At 37.6% G+C, this 20,000-nt stretch overlaps 1 protein-coding gene across 4 annotated transcripts in view; it reads right to left on the bottom strand.

The window, feature by feature from the left end:
* The window catches only part of LOC106071309 (green-sensitive opsin-like), a 152,415-nt gene that overhangs the window by 49,554 nt on the left and 82,861 nt on the right, over positions 1 to 20,000 (bottom strand). The window contains exon 1 of one of the 4 annotated variants that reach the window (XM_056004110.1): positions 9,711 to 9,965. The exons of 2 other annotated variants lie outside the window; for them this stretch is intronic. The gene's annotated coding sequence lies outside the window, so the exon portion shown is untranslated. Of the gene's footprint in view, positions 1 to 3,791; positions 3,861 to 9,710; positions 9,966 to 20,000 lie in introns of those variants that run through there. One more of the 4 variants, XM_056004114.1, reaches the window with a different exon arrangement.

Here is a 20,000-nt window from a genome sequence, read left to right as displayed (position 1 = left end):
ATGTTTTTGTTATTTTGAGGGTTAAAAAGATATCATAATTTTTATGTTCATTGAAAGGCCAAAAAAAAAAAAAAAAGACAAAGAACTATGAAGTGCTTTCTCTAACTTTTACTCGTGACGCTTCTCCTAAGACCAAACAAAAATATTTATCCCCTCCCCTCTCTTCACCCTACCATCACCACCATAGAAAGCTGTATGAGAGAGCGCTTTAAACTCTCCCAGCCGTATCTGGTTCAGACCCTTTGAGTGTTTCCGTGCATTCTCCTGGCGTCTAGAGTGCACAGGTTCTTCGAATACACTTATTGGATCGATCTTTTTAGAGAGATTTTTCGCAAAGCAGTAGTCATGGACATTCTAAAAGTTCCTAATTTGAAGATTTAAATATTATTTTTCTTGATTAAATTAGATTTTCTGAACTATTGGTACTAATGTCATTTTTACATAATTCATCACTTGAAAAATAAAATTTAATTTCATCGCAAGCCTCGTAGTAATCGATTCGCGTTTTTTTAAGGGTGGCATTCCCCAGTTCGTCAGACCTCAGATCGTCAGACCTCAGACCATCAGAACTCAGAACTCAAACCGTCAGACCTCAGAACTCAAACCGTCAGACCTCAGAACTCAAGCCGTCAGACCTCAGACCGCCAGACCTCAAACCGTCAGACCTCAAACCGTCAGACCTCAGAACTCAAACCATCAGACCTCAGACAGTAAGACCTCAGATCGTCAGACCTGAGACCGTCATACCGTCAGACCTTAGACAGTAAGACCTCATACCGTCAGAACTCAAACCGTCAGACCTCAGACCGTCAGACCTCAGACCGTCAGACCGTCAGACCTCAGACAGTAAGACCTCAGATCGTCAGACCTCAGACCGTCAGTCCTCAGATCGTCAGACCGTCAGACCGTCAGACTGCGTCTCTCTGAACTCATCTCGTTGTCTGGAAGTATAAACAATTTGTTTCAAAATCTACTCACTCTGAATTATTTTTGTTAAACTCCCAACTCATCTAAACACGTGACTTCAGCCAACCTGATGTATTTAAAAACTAAGTTTGATATGTATCAAACTAACGAATTTAATACATTTCTGTCTCACCTACCAGCTTACACAACGTGCTCAAGGCGGAAATTCCCCAAAAACTAAATTTAACAATCTAGATTCCAAAGATTGGCGTCCTAGCTTAAAAGAACAAAATGATGTCAAAAATGTTTTGTTGATTCATGTTTCAAATGTTCACTCAAAACCGAGAGCTTTTTTTTTTTTTTCAAAAGATACTTTTTTTTTCGCTAAATTAAAGTTATGGTTCCAATATTAGCAAAGTTATTTCTAGAACAAAAAACAATATGTGAATAAAATTAGAAAATATTTTTTTTTTGTAAACATGAAAGTTTCTAAGAAAGATTTTTAAAAAAGCAATCAATAATGTTTATTTGTATAAAGGAGATTAGCATGTGTCGTATAAACAATGTAGGTCACAGAGCTCTTATGAGTGGTTTAGAATGGACCTCATTCACCAATCGTAAACAAACAACATTTAGTCACGTGATCTTATTGATAAAACAACGGGAAAAACTGTCACGTGACAACCATCATGAATTAAACATGAGATCGTAAATTATATAGAAGAGATAGAGCACCACGTGCTAAATGTTGTTTGTTTACGGTTGGTGAATGAGGTCCATTGATACTTTAATAAGCAAGATTCATTGTTATGTCATATGAATTGAGGTAGAGTTGAAATGCAAGAATGTTTATTGATGAACATGACGCATAATTTAATTATTTCAAAATGGATAACACTTAAAATATTATAGAAACAAAATGCTCTCCTGTTTTTATTTTTTAATTTAATCTTTATTTGAAAGTTTAAACAAATGATTTATTCAGCTGTATCATAACGTATGTATGTATCAATGCATTCAGGGCCGGCTTTAAGTCACTGCACCTATGCGACCGCAGTGGACCCCGCACTTTCATAGGCCCCGCGCTAAATTATTTTAAATAAACCACTTTATAAATTAAAACAGATTTTCCGCCGAGTCCTGATTTCCCAGCAGCTTCTTGAAATCTTCTGAAATCTATTTAAATATTTTGAAAACTAATAAAAATCTCCTGAAATATTGACAAAATTGTCATTTTGGGGTGTCATTCTACAGGCGCGAGAAAAAAAACAACAACGGAATTATACAATACCCGTAATTGTGGAATCTGGTGAAAGATGCTTCTCGCGCCTCAAACAAAGGAAGAACTACTTCAGGTCAACAAATCTCGAGGACAGATTGAAACATTTGGTAATTCTTGCTATTGAGCGTGATTAATTTAGGAAACAAAATTTTCAGAGTGCAACCCATGAACTCGCTATACTCAAGGCTCTTAAACGAAAGTAAATTTAAGACTAAGACTAAGACTAAGACTGCTTTATTGATCCTTACGGAAATTTGTTGTGATTACAAGGACTCGTTTCTCATATAAAGACAACACAACAGAAAAATACACATAAATACAACAGACAACATAAAGAGTTCATTCAGCGACTACACACAGGTATCTTGGTGCATTTCATGTTCCCTGATCAATGAGTGGCGGTGATAGAGTCTGACCGAGTGAGGTACGAACGAGTTTTTGTACCGCTCCGTTCTTGTTTTGATTGACAGCAGTCGCCCACTTCGCGACGACCTGGCGTAGTTCTGATGGAGCGGGTGGCCGTTGTCTTCCAAGATTTTTTCGATTTTTCTTAGGCACGTTTGTTCAAAAAGTTCCTTTAAATGTGGTAATGTTGTGAGTGTAATTTTTGATGCTTTTTTAATGATGTTTTCTAGACGTTGCAACAGTTTAGATGAGGCGTTGCCTTGCCAACAACTTATTCCGTATGTTAGCAGATTTTGTACAGTCGCGCCGTAAAATGTCTCAAGGATCTTCTTATTTAATTTAAAACTGTTGAGTTTGTATAGAAAAAAGAGTCGCTGGGCTGTTTTCTTTGTCAGAGTTCCAAGGTGGTCTTCCCATGAAAGCTTGTTGTTGATGATAATGCCTAGATATTTATATGCCTTTATTTGATCTTGATTTTGTACTTAGTAAATAATGAATAAAATGCAAAAACGAATTTATTTTCTAATACAAAATCTTAATTTTCACTTATTGTCCGTATCCATACCTAAACTGGGCCCCGCACAATCCGTTTCGCATAGGGCCCCGCAATGGTTAGGTCCGGCCCTGAATGCATTATTAGTGTTCAAGGGAAGATAAACGACGCAGTGTCAAATAATTTTCAGGTTGATTCTCTCCATTTCTTTCAATGAGAACACACTGTATTTCTACTTGTATTGACTTTAATTTGGTAGTGTTTCAACCTTACAATTATATCCTTTAAAGAAAAGAGACAAAATTAAGTTTAGTAATAAGAAATTGTCCTTGAGACCAGTTGCTACATATACAATTTCCCACATCTAACAAACCAGAACGTAATGTCGGCGAAGACAAGAAATATAAACGTCATGTAATGTAAAGAATACAGGGCCGGATTTAAGTAAGTGAAGGCCCAGGGCATGATTCTTCTTAGAGGCCCCTAGCCTCTTTCAAATGCTTTGATGCTAATGCACTTCATATTTATAAAAACGTAGGCTGGATCTAAAACTTGTCATGTTGTGGGAGAAAGAATTAAAGAAGTCACATATTCATTCTCGATTTCCTTCTTTTTTTAAACCTTTGAAATGAATTTATTTATTTTTTTTAATTTTATTTTGTAATTTTGAATTGCAATATTCTAACAAACCTTATATCTACTCACTTTGTCTGTCAAAAGTCTGCACACGTTATTTCTCCTAAACCCAATCTCGGATTGAGCTGAAAACTCGTTCGTACCTCACTCGGTCAGACTCTATCACCGCCACTCATTGATCAGGGAACATGAAAAGCACCAAGATACCTGTGTGTTGTCGCTGAATGAACTCTTTATGTTGTGTCTGCTGTATTTATGTGTATTTTTCTGTTGTGTTGTCTTTATATGAGAAAAAGAGTCCTTGTAATCACAACAAATTTCCGTAAGGATCAATAAAGCAGTCTTAGTTTTAGTCTTAGTCTTAATTTCGAACATTTATTTCTTTTAGCTGACAACACAGGATTCCACAAAAATGTTAATCCAATTAGTTAATGAACTATTGGTAATAAATTACTGTGTTTGGTATCTCAAACAAGAGAAAGAAATATTAATTGACTGAAGTGGTGGTATAGCTGAATTAGTCGCCTTTAGATTAAGCTGCCTCTAAGGCTTAATGAATACAAACATGAAATAGAAACACTAGATAACTATACAATCTTCTATGTATCAGGGGAGTGAAATAGTAATGAGCCAAATGAAGAACTCCTTCGAAACGTGGAAAAATAATAACGGAGAGAAAGAGTTAATGCGAGGCTATGGACGGCCACACAGCACCGTAAATTACTGCAAAATCGGCATGACTTAGTCACTCAGTCTCTTAGTCACTCAGTCTCTTAGTCACTCAGTCTCTTAGTTATTTTTGACTCATTCTCTCAACAAGTCTTCCTGAACACATGTCAAAGTGAACGACCATTTATTCGTCTTTCTGGAGTTACTTCACTTTTATTGAACTGTCACTGTAGGCGATGGGCGGAGGAGGCAATGTTGAAAATGTATTTCACACGAGTCCCCTGACAGCTAGAAACCTTGGCTGCAGCCAGATGGAAATATTGCTACGCTCAAGGTGTGAATGTATCACCTACAGGTAACAGGATACTGAGGTGTAAACAGCGCTCACTCCTGACACGGAATAAATTGCAGACATTAACTTGATGACTTTCTATTTCCGAGTAGATTTTTGGGTAAACATTATATCCCAACGTAAACACAGAGTCACTTGAGACGCTTATCAGGCTAACTCCAGAATAAATATATAAAAAAAATTGTTTTGAAATCTACATTGGTACGCTGCTTAGGAAGTATAGTCTACGTGACGATAGAGTTAATTGTTTTGCAAGGACCCTGTCATGCTTATTTTGATCGAATGTTTATAAGGGTTTTGCATAATCACGTTTCCAGAATTCAGCTAGGTCAAATTTTGCAACTGCTAAAATCAACATTGACTGGTCACATTTCATTTTGTGAGTTCAGAGTTTGAAAATATATTTATTTTTCGTGGTCTGATTTCTGCTTTGGGTGATCAGATATTTACAAGGTTTTTATGTGGTCCAATTTCAGCTTTGTTAAGTCAGATATTTACAAGGGGTTATGTGGTCAAATTTCAGCTTATTTAAGTCCGATATTTACAAGGGCTTATGTGGTCAAATGTCAGCTAAGTCAGATATTTACAAGGTTTTATGTGGTTAAATTGCAGCTCTGTTAAGTCAGATATTTACAAGCTTTAGTGTGGTCAAATTTTAGCTTTGTACATGTTCAAATTTTAGCTTTGCTTGGTCAGATGTCCTAAGTGGACTATTGAAAGTAGTCAAACTAAATGTTTCTATCACGATGTCATTGAAATTAGTGTATTGTTTGAGAAGCACGAAGAAGAGTTAAAAAATGAAACATCAGGGGATAGAAGAGTTGAACTTTTCTAAAGCAGAAGTATCCTAACAAACGCCAGCTGTTGGATGATGCGAGACCAATCACTATAGAAGGCCTAAACACTGACCTGCAACGTCGAAACCTGTGGGCAGTTTAGACCAAAAGCTCGTTGCCTTGTCCCAGGTCTGTAAACAAGCCTCTTGATAGGTTTTTGTCATTCAGCTATAATGCCCACACAACCAAAAACATTTAAATTGGCTAATTTTGTTGTAGCTCAACATGTTGGTAGTATTCAGTCAGTCATATTCAGTCAGTCAGTCAATCAGTCATATTCAGTCAGTCAGTCAATCTGTCATATTCAGTCAGTCAGGCAATCAGTCATAGTCAGTCAGTCATATTCAGTCAGTCAGTCAATCAGTCATATTCAGTCAGTCAGGCAATCAGTCATAGTCAGTCAGTCACATTCAGTCAGTCAGTCACATTCAGTCATAAACAGTCAATCAGTGAGTCATATTCAGTCAGTCAGTTAGTCAGTCATATTCAATCAGTCAGTCATATTCAGTCATAAACAGTCAATCAGTCAGTCATATTCAGTCAGTCAGTTAGTCAGTCATATTCAATCAGTCAGTCAATCAGTCATATTCAGTCAGTCAGTCAGTAACATTCATTCAGTCAGACAGTCAGTCACATTCATTCAGCCAAGCAGTCAGTCACATTCATTCAGTCAGGCAGTCAGTCACATTCATTCAGTCAGGCAGTCAGTCACATTCATTCAGTCATATTCAGTCAGTCAGGTAGTCAGTTATATTCAGTTAGTTTACAAAAAGACGTAGGTTTTTTTTTTTAATATTATTATCGACCAGTCCACAAAGATGACGTTAATGAATATATATGGGTGTGGCAAACCTTGAGATAGAAAATGTCCACAAAGTGCAATCTGGTCACGAGGTGGATGGCATATAAAGCTATTAAAGTTGTGAACCATTGATCGAGTACTATCTGACCAAATAGACAAAAAGGAAATTGGTCTGAGAAACTTTGGTCCAATAAAATCTAGATACACAGAAGACAATAAAAAAGAATTTCTGATTCAGTGCAATATGGTCGCATATTGAACGATTCTAAAAATGCATTACTTTGGTGACCATTGGTTCCGAAGGTCACATATTGAAGGATATAACTATAACAGTTTGAGAACGATTGGATCAATACAATTTGGTTAAATAGACGACTAAGAAAAAAACATACAGTTTGAGAACCTTTGGTACAGAAAAATTGGGTCGCTAACAGCTTCATGAAATAAATGTTTTTACGGTTTGAGAACCTTTGAACTAGCACCTCTTTAGTTGTATCAGGTAAAAAGAAAAGGTAAAATCCTTGCGATCTATAGAGTAGATGATGCAAAGCTCATTTGTTACTATGGCCTCGGTTAACGAGGGGCAGAGGCGGCCTAAACAGTAAGTTGGGCCCCTGGCGACACCGGCCTGGAGCCTTAAGAGTAGACTATATCTACCGTACCACATCAAGTAGATAGGCTCGTCCGACACTAATGCTGTATGCCATATTATTGTTACATAACTTAGTACCTTACTTAGGTGGAGGCAATTTTTCTAATTAGTAGCACTCAGATTTCTTGAATTCTTTTTGCGGGGCTTCCTCAGGCGAGGGTCTGGGGCGGTCGTCCCACTTTGCCTTCCCCTAAAGCTGTCTCATACAAGAATGACATATAACGACCAAAGTTCTTCATCGCGATTTTATCCAGACACCCCTCCGTTCTGACGCCAAGCGCGTTACCACTCAGCCACCTCCATCCACGGTTTAGGATGTTCTCAAAACTATTACAGTTTGGACACAGTACAATATTGTAGCAACGAGGTATACTAGGACAAATTTGTACTAATGCTCCTTTTTTCCTAACGCTATTATAGCATGGAATGGGTTGCCTGAGTCAGACAGGAAAACCAACGACTTGGCAGAATTTAAGTCATTGATTTACATGCAAGATTGACCCAAAAACACGCGTTTAAAAGATAAGGTAGGAGGAAGACTATACGACTATTATAATCTGAGAATCATTAATCCAGTACAATCTGGTCACTTGAATGATGATTATAAAGCTATTACAGCTTGAGAACCTTTGGTCCAGTACAATTTGACCAACAGAGGTCGATGATTAAGGAGATAATTGCATCAATGAGTGCCATTAAAAGTAAAGACAGAAGAAAATTAGTGAGGGGCGAGAACTCGTGGTCCATGAGGGGACAACTTCGATCTGGGAGAGAATAAGAGTTTTAAGAGAGAGTAATTATGGGCTTAGAATGAACAGTGGAGCTGCGTTAGACGGACAGTGATAGATTAAATGTTATGTACGCGACATTGTTGGAATGAGGGGTTCGGATATTGACAGAATGAAAGCTTTTTTGCTGCTTTGTTTTTTTTTTGAAATAACAAAATGAAGGCTTTGTTTGGACAATGACAAAACGAAGGTGGTTTTTTGTTGTATTTTTTTTTTACATGACAAAATGAAAGGATTTTTTTTCAGACATTGACAGATTGAAGAATATAGCAAAGATAATAAGTTAAAATGATACATACAATTTGATATATTCGCGACACTGTTTTAATCTGCTGATTTCTGTATTAATCCCGACTTTATTGATAGTCTATACATGAAATTAAAATTAAGTTTCTACATGTCTTTGTAAGCGCCTTTTTATTCACCAGTACATGGATAGTATATATCTTTTTTTTTTTTTTAAATTGGTCTCCAACATAAACTATTTTAAAAAATACATATAAAATACTTTCTTAAAACCAAAGGGAAAGAACCACCCATTTACTGCCATTTCTCTCTCAATGATGTGAGATTTATTTCCCTTTACTTTATATAACAAAATTAATTAATTACCATGAATTATTGGTGTATCGGGTAGACTAAAACTATTGACAGTTGAAAAAAAAAATTTTTTTAAAACACTGGCCGAGCATTCTGAAAAGGTTCTTAATAGACCATCCATTATAAACGATGCGACAATGAATAAATGAGAAAATGGTCGACCTCTCTACGCTAAGGGTAGCCGGTCTTGCAATTCTCAAGTGGAAAAGCCGCAGGAGCTGACTCCATTCCCGCAGAGGTCTACAAAAATGTGGACAAGCCCGGAATGAAAGACTTTAAATGCTGTTTTTAATTATGTGGGAACATGAGTCAATAGCACAAAATTTTAAAGATGCCACAATTGTCCAAGTACAATTATACAAGTGTAAAGAAAACCACCTTCTATGCGACAACCACAGAGGAATGACTCTTCTCTCGTCTGCTGGGAAAATCTTTGCACGAATGCTACTACATCGGCTCATACATCATCTAGGCCAGTGTTTCTCAAACACCAACTGAGTTATCCAAATAATTATACAAATAGAAGTTTTTTAAAGACAATTCTTAGTTTAAAATTTTTAACCAAACACTCTAATTCTCCACACAAGGCTTACCTCCCTTAAGCTTAGTACATTGTCTATATATAATAAAAGTAATTCATTATGACTGATTAACTAACTGGTTGATATTTATTTTCTTGATTCGTTTGTTGTCATTGACAATGAATTGGTGACCAAAGTTTCAAGATCAGAGAATGGGAAGTGGGAGAAATAACATGTAAAACAAGACTGACTGACAGACAGACAGACGGACGGAGCGGTATTAACTCTTTCTATCCGTAATTGCTCTCGACATCTCGATAGTATTATTCATTTTGCTCATTTTTATTTCACTATCCTGTTATGATTAAACTTTTAAACTTTTCAATAAGTTTTTTTGTTTGTTATCAGAAAATATTATATTTGGTATCGAATTATTGGATAATGCATACTTTTTTTTACTCAACACAAATTAAAGTTTATAAATCCAAAATCAATTTAGTTTAATTGAGTCAAATCAACGTTGGAATCGTCAATTAGGAGAGGAAGAGTTAAAGGAATATGTTAAACTTACTGATTCCAAAACACGTTTTACCACATTTGATATTTCAAAATGCTCTGATGGTTCTCCACCCTCCCTTGCCTATAGTAATTCTGATTAGCCTCCTGTTTGAGGCTAATGAATTAGCTATATATGGACATTTCACAGTAGGCCAAGTATTATACAGTTAATTTTACATATGATTGCCACAACAAAACTGTAAGTCTTACTTGTTTTTAGTTTAGTAAATAAGTGCACAAAACAGCTTTTAATTCCTGCGAATAAAACAGAATATGGTAATGTCTGATAATGCAGCTTGAAGTTGACACAAAAATCAACAAAAAAAATTTTTTTTTTTATACAACAAATATCTCTCACTTCTGCTCGCAACGACTTTGTTTTAAGAATTATGTCCCCTTTCTACCAAAAACCTAGACACCAGATAATTACGCGGGATCGCGCTACAGATCGTATGTTAACAGCAGAAGCGAGATAGGCATGTCCATAATGGAAGCGAGGGGAAAAAGTGGGAGGAAGAGAAAGCAAAACGGGAGGGAGGAGTGGGGGGGGGGAGAGAGTGAAGGGGGGCTTTTGTTTTGGGTGACAAAATGCTCGAGAGGAAAGCAATTTCCAGATCTCCATCTGAAAAAAAGAAAATCTTCACACCTGTCAAATAAAGTGGGTTCCTTTCGTTATTTGTGTTCAATATTTTTTTTCGTCTTCTTCTCCTGCATCACTTCAAATGAAGACTAGAGAGTAAGAGGCACGATGACGTCACTTCCTGTCCCTCAAAAATCATGTTAAATAAATATGTTTAAACGAGATTGTGTTTTGATGGAGGGAGGTTGCGGGGGGGGGGGGGGGGGATTGGTTAAATGTTTAGAAAAGCTGAACATCAAAGTTGGTTTGTTATTCTAGTATCCGTTACATACGTTATACTCTGACAAGCTTGCATGTACGTGCGTGAGTGAACTCACGAGAAATGACAACCTAAATGACAGCATGTTTATTTCCCTTTATTCCAGTTCTAGCTGGCGAGTTCTTAGTTTTTTTTCCTTCAGACAAATAAGCTCATAAGCTCATATCACCTCTGGCCAGAAGCTTTGCTATTTTCAAGGGACGAAATCCAAACTCTACGATAATACTTCTGTGAAATCCGAACCCTACGATAATACTTATGTGAAATCCAAACTCTAAGATAATACTTATGTGAAATCCGAACCCTACGATAATACTTATGTGAAATCGAACCCTACAATAATACTTCTGCAAAATCCAAACTCTACGATAATATTTCTGTGAAATCGAACCCTACGATAATACTTCTGTGAAATCCAAACTCTACGATAATATTTCTGTGAAATCGAACCCTACGATAATACTTCTGTGAAATCCAAACCCTACGATAATACTTCTGTGAAATCCAAACTCTACGATAATTCTTCTGCGAAATCCAAACCCTACGATAATACTTCTGCGAAATCCAAACCCTACGATAATACTTCTGTGAAATCTAAACCCTACGATAATACTTCTGCGAAATCCAAACCCTACGATAATACTTCTGTGAAATCCAAACCCTACGATAATATTTCTGTGAAATCCAAACCCTACGATAATATTTCTGTGAAATCCAAACCCTACGATAATATTTCTGCGAAATCCAAACTCTACGATAATACTTCTGTGAAATCCAATCCCTACGATAATACTTCTGAGAAATCCAAACCCTACGATAATACTTCTGTGAAATCCAAACCCTACGATAATACTTTTTTGAAATCCAAACCCTAAGATAATACTTGTGCGAATTCTAAACTCTACGACAAACGGTCAATACAACAGTATAAGAATAATCCATATGAATGTATCGCTCTGTGCATAAACATGTAAATCATTATTATTGTAGCTTTTATATAGCGCTACTTTCATGCTTATAGCATGCTCAGAGCGCTTTGGTCCAATCTCATTTGTGGACAAGTGGGGGGGGGGGGGGAGGGTGTATCTAGGAGTTGGTTTTCCGTGCTGCCTTTAGGCGCTCAGTAAACGCAACTCTGCCCGAGTCGGGTGTCGAACCTCGAGCCCCCTACTAGGTAGCCAAGACAAGCCAAATTCAAGCGCTCTTAGCCTCTCGACCACGCTTCCCACCGTATATACATATACAGGGCAACAATGCGTTATACGTAGTATCCTATCATTATTGAGTGAAATAATCGCTGGGCTTTCGCTGCCTTTCAGCAAGGCCACATAGAAATGTTTGACTTGTTTTGGATGTTCCTTCCGTTTAACAGTTTAACTTTTGGTTTTGTTTTGCTACAAAAGCACTAAAGTGCTACATAGGCAGCCAACGTAACAACTAATAAGAACACCCAAATAATCAACATGCTCAAGATGTTCAAAATGAACACAATAGAAAAGTAATACTAATGTAAGTAGTAAAATGGATTTGAAGTTATTATTATAACATTAATACACTTTAAAAGCTAAAATGTTATTTAACCTTGGTTAGGCCAATAATAGAATATGCATCCTCTGTTTGGGACCTCTCAACTCAAGAAAACATTAAGAAACTGGAACAGACACAAAATCGAGCAGTGAGATTCATAACAAACGAAAATTCACATTTGACTAGAGTAACAACTTTAGTTAAATCGCTAAATTTAGAAAGCCTTCAGGACAGAAGACTCAAAAGTAAAGTAGCAATTATACATAAAACACTGAACCATACTCTTTAAATACAAAAACAAAATTTAATAAAATACTCAGAAAGACACAAAGATAAAGGCACATTCCTCGTCCCATATGCTAGGACAAATTAGTACGAGCTGAAGATAATCTTCTTCCTAGTCCAAACCTCCAACAGGACGACGGGTGAGGGGATGGCAGCGGGCAGGCTTTGAACCCGGGACCATCGCGACGACCGAACGAAACTCCAATGAGCATGACGAACGACCAAGGATACATTAGTTTAAAGCAAAAAATAAAAAAGGGCAGTCTGGATATTTGATGTTCAAGATAACTGACCTGCGGATAAATAGTGTTCTACTATATCAATCTCTGTATCTAATCTCTCTCTCTCTCTCTCTCTCTCTCTCTCTCTCTCTCTCTCTCTCTCTCTCTTTATCTATCATATATATTTATTGTGGATTGGAAATTGAAATTGAGATATTTATTCATTTGTATTATTTACTTTTTGTGTCACTAGTTTACGGCCATCCCGGAAGAGACGGTGATAAAAAAAGAGAAACAACAACAATAACAACATCAACAACAACTACAACAACAACTTGTGTTTTTTTTCCTATCGGGAATAATAAGAGACACCCTAACATTTCGAACGTTTTATTATAAATATTGACCTTTGAAATAACTCTACACCTAGATTCATTTTTATTGACAGTCCTGTCGCTCAGATCATTTTTCATTGGCGAAATGAATCATCAGAAATTCTGAACTATTTAGATATTATTATTATTATTAATGTTATTATTATTATTATTATTAATATTATTATTTTTATTTTTACATTTCGGTTCATACTTCTAACCTCCAGATCAAGGTCGAACTTATTTTCTACTGATGACAAATTAATTGCATTTGATATTTCAAAGTGATAAGAAAAGCATTTGTATTCCTAGTTTTAAGGTTAAAAGATTTTTTTATATAGCATACATAAGAATATGTATTTAAGAAAAAAAAAGATAAAATGATAAATTGATTTTCCGTTATTTAGTCTTTGATTTATTGATTTGAGTTGAATCCATTATCTCGAGAAAGTTGATTTATTATCGTGCCATAAATTCTCAGGAATAAAAAAAAAATTATAAAAAGTGACAACGCCAATCTTTTGCAAGGCTATCACGTGATCACGTTTTCACGTGACCAGTGTGACATTTCTTTTGCACGACTATTTTGATAATGACCTTTTTGAAATGATTTCCATTAGATTGAAGCGTGTGACATACAATGACAAATGACACGATGGAGTTGAAGAAATGTCTGTGATTGATGAGGTCTTTTCATTCCATTATAAATAGCTCGACCAAGACAGAAGCTAACCAGTTGAGCAGTGCTGATTCTACATAATTACAATAATGTGTTTCATCAAACTGTCTTTTAAAATTTAATCAGTCTTGTGTTTTACCCGAATTTGGTAATTTTTTTAAAAACCTATAATAAAAGACATAGAGGTTTTAATGATTCGTAAAAATGTTTAAAAATTCTTTCATGTCATACTTCTGTTATTAAATGTCCTTCTCCTAGGTGGGTAGCCACTAGCCAGCCGTCGCTGACGAGCCCGTCCTTCCCAAAGCTTACAGGTTGGGGCGCCAGTTACTCGCCTTTGCCCCTTCTCCTGGTAGAGAGAACAGTTCCGCCGGACTCAATCTCTGAGCCACACGCGAAGGCCAGAAGTTGGACTGCTTGTCAGAGGCTATTCAAACCTCTGTTGCCTTACAGCTATGCCTAATCATGGCAAAGGCTTCGGGAGTCAGCCCTGAGGAAAAATTAGGGCCTGGCGACCCTAAGGCAGTTTGCAGCACCCAGGGCTACACCCTGACAGAACCTGCGACGCCGCTGACCCCAAACTGTATCGGCACTGCCATTCCTGTGGGTATATCAGCTGCGTGGAGAGGGGGGAACAGATGTATGGGCGACATCGTTCCGACCAAAGCTAATGCCCAGGCATTCATTTCATTTCCATGAGATGATCCATTGTCGCTTCTCTACTGAAGGACTCCATATTATGGCAAAATTTTATATCGTAGCGTTATTTTGATTTGTAGATATATTTTTAATCTTATTTAAAGTATAGATCTAGAACAAAATTTCTAAAACCACAATTTATTTATTTTCATCTCCAAATTTGGAAGGGGTGGTATATACGCTCAATTATTAAAGTATTGAAGGTATCAAACTTATAATAGATTATAGAATTATTGAATCTGGAGGTAAAAATATAATATTACATTGTCAACGAGTTCTAAGGCACATTTCTTAAAAAGAGTTATTTTTTTATTCTTGCAAGTGCTCCTTCCATAGTGCCACGAAAAGGGTTGCCTGAATCAGACAGGAAAACCAATGACTTAGCTGAGTTTTAGTCTCTAATTAACATGCACTTTTACAATGAAGTATAGATAGGGGTATGATGTAATAACCTTCTTGATTGAAAGAAAGTCTGTAATTTAGAATACGATACAAAGATTAAGAACAAAGTGTAGTTTTTCAGACGCAGACCCGTTGTGACCTACATAATTTGTCTCACCAAATGCAGACAAAGCATACAAATATATAAGAAGGCTTATTATGTTAATGTTTATAAAGGTTTCAGTATTTGAAAAAAGAAGAAAGAAAAGAAATGACTTTAAAGCTGAAAACCTGTGACCGAGAAAAAAGGAGAAAAGTCGTTGTGCGCCCAGACGCAATCATCAAAGCGAAAAGGCAATGCTGTATAGGTCATCTGTTTCTATGGCCGACGGTTTACAACGGTGTCATGTGTCCAGCACAATTACCAACCACTTTTACTTTCCGCAACTAAAGTAAGGTACAAATCAAGAGTTGGGCGGACTCAGAGGCCGTCTTAAAAGTGCCGTATTTTAAAATGCCAGTCTTCACAGAGATTTTGAACCCGCGAACCCCTCGGTGCGGAGTCCAAGCGCTTTAGCCCTCATCTACAACGCCTCCCCCCACCCCAATAAAAAGTTGTTATGATAATGATGATGTGATATTGACCACGTCAATGATGTTGTTGATGAGATTAGTGAATCTGCTATGGAGAAGCGGGTCCAAAAATGAGCCATTTATTTCGCAATAACGTACTCAAATTATTTGCGATGTGCGCTCGTACTTCGGACGAGCTGGTACTGTTCTCTTACAACGAGACCCACAATTGTAATTTGAAACACAAAGACGAGACTAATTTCCCTTGACAGACTCATTCCGGGACAATATTTTTTGTGTTTTCTTTGTCACGTTTACACAGCGCACGGAAATTCGGCTAGGGAACGGGAGGGGAAGAGGATGCTACTATGAGAACAGTTTCAAACTGTGTGTGTGTGTCTTTTAGTGTGCGTGTGCGTGTGTATGTAAAGTAAAGTAGAAAAATTCCTTTTTCTTTCAGACCTTGTGGTCTATAGGGCAGATGATGTAAAGGCCATCTGTTTCTGTGGCCTACGGTTAACAAGGGTGTCATGTGGCCAGCACAACGCCGTCAGGTACCCATTAGAGCTGGATGGACTCAGAAGCGCCCGAAGATCCCGAAATAAAAAAATCCCATTCTTCACCAGGATTCGAACCCCGGTACCCGGTTCGGAAGCCAAGCGCTTTACCGCTCAGCCACCGAGCTCTTAGTGTGTATGTAACAAGCTCTAATTTATAGATACGGAAATAGTCATTTTCTTATTTTATCCCTAAAAATATACATTTTGTATCCTATACATCCTTAGAAACGCTTCTCAGTCTCAAAGTGGTGACTGGGTGCAATAGGTCATTACGAAACGATTTATCCAATAGGGGAAGTAAAGCAGAATCCCATTTGGGCCTAAGGACCGAGCCCCTTGCACTGATGGAGATGGAAGAGAGCCCTAACAACCTTGTCTTCTTCCACACACTGTTCCTCAAGGGGGTCGTTTTATGACGAACACACGCACGGCTGATGTTGTACAGAGAAGGAATATGAGAGAGTTTACCTAGTGTGCTCGGCCTTCGATCTCGTCTTGGGATGCGTACCATCGGCAGTAGAGATGTAACAAATGTACATCCGCTTTGATAACTCCCAAAACGATTAGTTTCTTCAGATAGACCGACGGCACCAAGAATGTTTGACTCAACTCTTACCACAATTAGTAAAAGAAAAAAACAACAACAATAACAATAAGATAATGAATGAACTCTGATTCCTCTTATATTAAAAACCTCAGAACAGCACTTACAGAGCTCAACAACAACAGCAAAAAAATTTTTTATTCAATTGAAAGAAAACTATACGGAGAGCTCCCTGATTTGGAAACCACTGCGCAGTTCATCTCATGTATTGGTCTAGTCATCTGAACACTCCAACATAACAATGAGAACGAAGTAGAAGAAGAAGAAGCTAATGACTAGAGTAGGTAGCCCCTGCGGTTCAATCGTGGTCAAGTCTTACGTTGCAAGATCACACCTAACAGATGAGACACACGTTTCATACATTTTTTAAAGAATTTAATAATTTAGTCATTTTTTAATTTGTCTAAGATTAACAGAAACACAAAATCCGGAACGAATGTTCTAGAAGATCGAATTTCAATCAGAAATGTTGGGATGAATACAAACGACGCACACAATTAACAAATTCGGAATCCAACTTTTACAATAGGTTCTCAACCTTTTCACCTCGGCGACCCCCCCCCCTTTTTTTTTTTTTACTATTCCCCACTATCCGGCGACCCGCCACCCCCCAAAATTATTTTCGTTCACATACCTAAGTAAGTGTAATTAAAATCTAAATCTCTGATATGCATTGCCAAACCTTTATGTTCAATCACGAAAGAATATTTAACTGTACTCTTGTATTTCAATCTCGGAACGAGACAGCTGGAGGTCACTCACGAAGGCCGTGGGATACACATTTGAGACCCCAAAAAAATCTCATGCCGAGGACAAACGCAGACGACGAAAAGAAAATCCAAATTGACCACCCGCGGACAACGGTTATGCTTGCCCCGGGTGTGGCAAAATATACAGGGCACAGCTCGGGCTGCGCAGCCACGGGAAACACTGTATTCCTCATTAATCTTCGGACTCGAAGACAATCCTTACTCAATACAAATAAATGAAATTTTATCTTTGACTAGCATTTTAATAATACGTTACGTAGTCACTTTTATATTTATGTGACAATTTGAAAAGCATGGCGGAGCAGTAGTAAAATGCATTATTACAGTCCAATGTACTTAAACGACCCCTGGCAATTCGTCATTTCGACCCCCCCCCCCAACGGGATCGCGACCCAAAAGGCTGAGAAACCGTCTTTTTCATCATTTTCTATCCCTTGACAGTTTGCGTAACCAAAGCCCTCCACTTTTTCACGTCTGCGACTGTTCTTATTTCCGGTTAAGTCTGTCCTTCTATACGGTTCAGAAACTTGGAAAGTCACTAAAACAAATTTGGAAAAGCTCCAGATGCCTACGCCGGATATTAGGAATTAGGTGGCCAGAAAAGATAACTACAATCGATTTGTGGGAGAGAACTAGACAAAAGCCCATAGCCCAAGACATCACAAAACGAAAATGGAGCTGGATGGGACACACCCTGCGAAAACCAGCTACCAATGTTGCAAGGCAGGCGCTTGACTGGAACCCACAAGGAAAGAGGAAAGTGGGCAGACCCAAGCAAACCTGGAAGAGGTCAGTCATCAGTGAAGCTGAGGGTACTGGAATGACATGGGAGCAGATGAAGAAAGCTGCTCAGAAACCGAGTTCGGTGGAGAGGTGTGGTTGCGGCCCTATGCTCCCCTGGGAGTGCACAGGATTAAGTCAAGTAAGTCAAGCAGCTGTTCTTAAAAGGATATTCAGAGAGGCCGGTCAAATCTTTCCGTTGTCTATCCAGCTTTTCTTTGGACACATTTTCTTCGTGCTATATCCCCTTTACCTTGAAGGATTATTTGTGACAGTCAGTCATGATGAGTCAATATGACCGAACCAACTTTCGTCCCTTTGCAGCATTGAGGAGTTCGTCCTTTTTCTACCAACTTGACTTTTAAAATGCACACACTCATGTGTCTTCTTTTCATGATACACAGCATCTTTCTGTACCATTTGCTCTCAAAGACTTGAATTGTTCTTTCAGCCTTCGCGTTCAAATTTCACAACAACATGGGGGGTACAGAGACCACTCGCAAAAACAGTCAGAAATTTATGTCTGGAAGATGAGAATACTCTTCCAAATTTTTCAGTTCGCTAATGACAGCGGATATATGGTAATAAATGTAAATAGGACTGTTTCAAAATAAATGTTTCATGTGGCACATTTGATAATGCATCAAAATTTGTACTATTTAGGGTGTAAGTTTATGTACATAAATAATGTTTATTTCGTTTAGAAAAAAAAATACTTTAAAAAAAATAGCCTTATACGAAAAGTAATGGAATCAACTACTTTGACAGTTATAATTGCTCAAAGGAAAAAAAAAACACAAAAAATATCTTGAAGGGACCATACGTCTTTAGGTACTTCCGCTAGAGCCGTGTGTCATTTATTCAAGAGTTAAATAAAATACTTTTTAGGAACATTTACGCATTGCCTTCTAAGTCTAGATCTTAGGGCATATTACTGGAGCTTGTGAATCTATATATTCGCTAAACAATAATTCTTTCATTTGGAAAAAGGGCGGGGGAATATAGCGGTGTAAAAAATGTTACGATTTTGTTTATGCAACATTCATTAGCGATTAGAAAAAAAAATGATTTTCTTTTTTTTTCAACCTTAAGTAATGTAATTTAAAATTGACTAAATGTCCCCCTTTCACTTAAAATAAGTATAAAAGCTATGGTCCTATGAAAGCTGTTTTCTTACTTTTACAAAATAAGCTCATTACTTATTTCAATACATCTATACAATACATAATTCAACATTTTAAGTTTTATCAAATCTACTACTTAAAATCCTTCAATAGGATGCCACAGTCTTGTGTTTATGAAAATGTACATTAATAATGAACATGAAAAACTGATGTTGTTTTGAACACTCGCTTATGCTCCTATATCTGCGACTTTACAATTGATGAACTCCAACGGGTATATTATAATGAACAGTGTAAATGATCATGAACTATATACAACTTCTCACTAACCTTGACTGTTCAACAGTATTATATGGTCTGGACGTGGATGTACTAACCTGTTTGTCTTGTGTGTTAGTGTAAGTGAAAGTATAATCTAAATAAACCACGTAAAAACAAAAGCTACCGGTTTCTTGAATTAAAGGAGAATAGCGATCATCAACCTCAAGTTTACTAAGTCAGGTGAAATGTATCCATCCATCCATCCATCCACATCCATCCATCTATCCATCCACATCCATCCATCCACATCCATCCATCCATCCATCCACATCCACATCCACATCCACATCCATCCATCCATCAATCCACATCCATCCATCCACATCCATCCATCCATCCATCCACATCCATCCATCCATCCATCCATCCACATCCATCCAAATCCATCCATCCACATCCATCCATCCATCCATCCACATCCATCCATCCACATCCATCCATCCATCCATCCACATCCATCCATCCATCCATCCACATCCATCCATCCATCCATACATCCATCCATCCACATCCATCCATCCACATCCATCCATCCATCCACATCCACGTCCATCCATCCATCCATCCATCCACATCCATCCATCCATCCATCCACATCCATACATCCATCCATCCATCCATATCCATCCATCCATCCATCCATCCATATCCATCCATCCATCTATCCATCCATCCACATCCATCTATCCATCCACATCCATCC

The sequence above is a fragment of the Biomphalaria glabrata genome, chromosome 11 (assembly GCF_947242115.1).
Source record: "Biomphalaria glabrata chromosome 11, xgBioGlab47.1, whole genome shotgun sequence".
Lineage (NCBI taxonomy): Eukaryota > Metazoa > Mollusca > Gastropoda > Planorbidae > Biomphalaria > Biomphalaria glabrata.
This window is presented reverse-complemented; position numbering and strand designations above follow the sequence as displayed.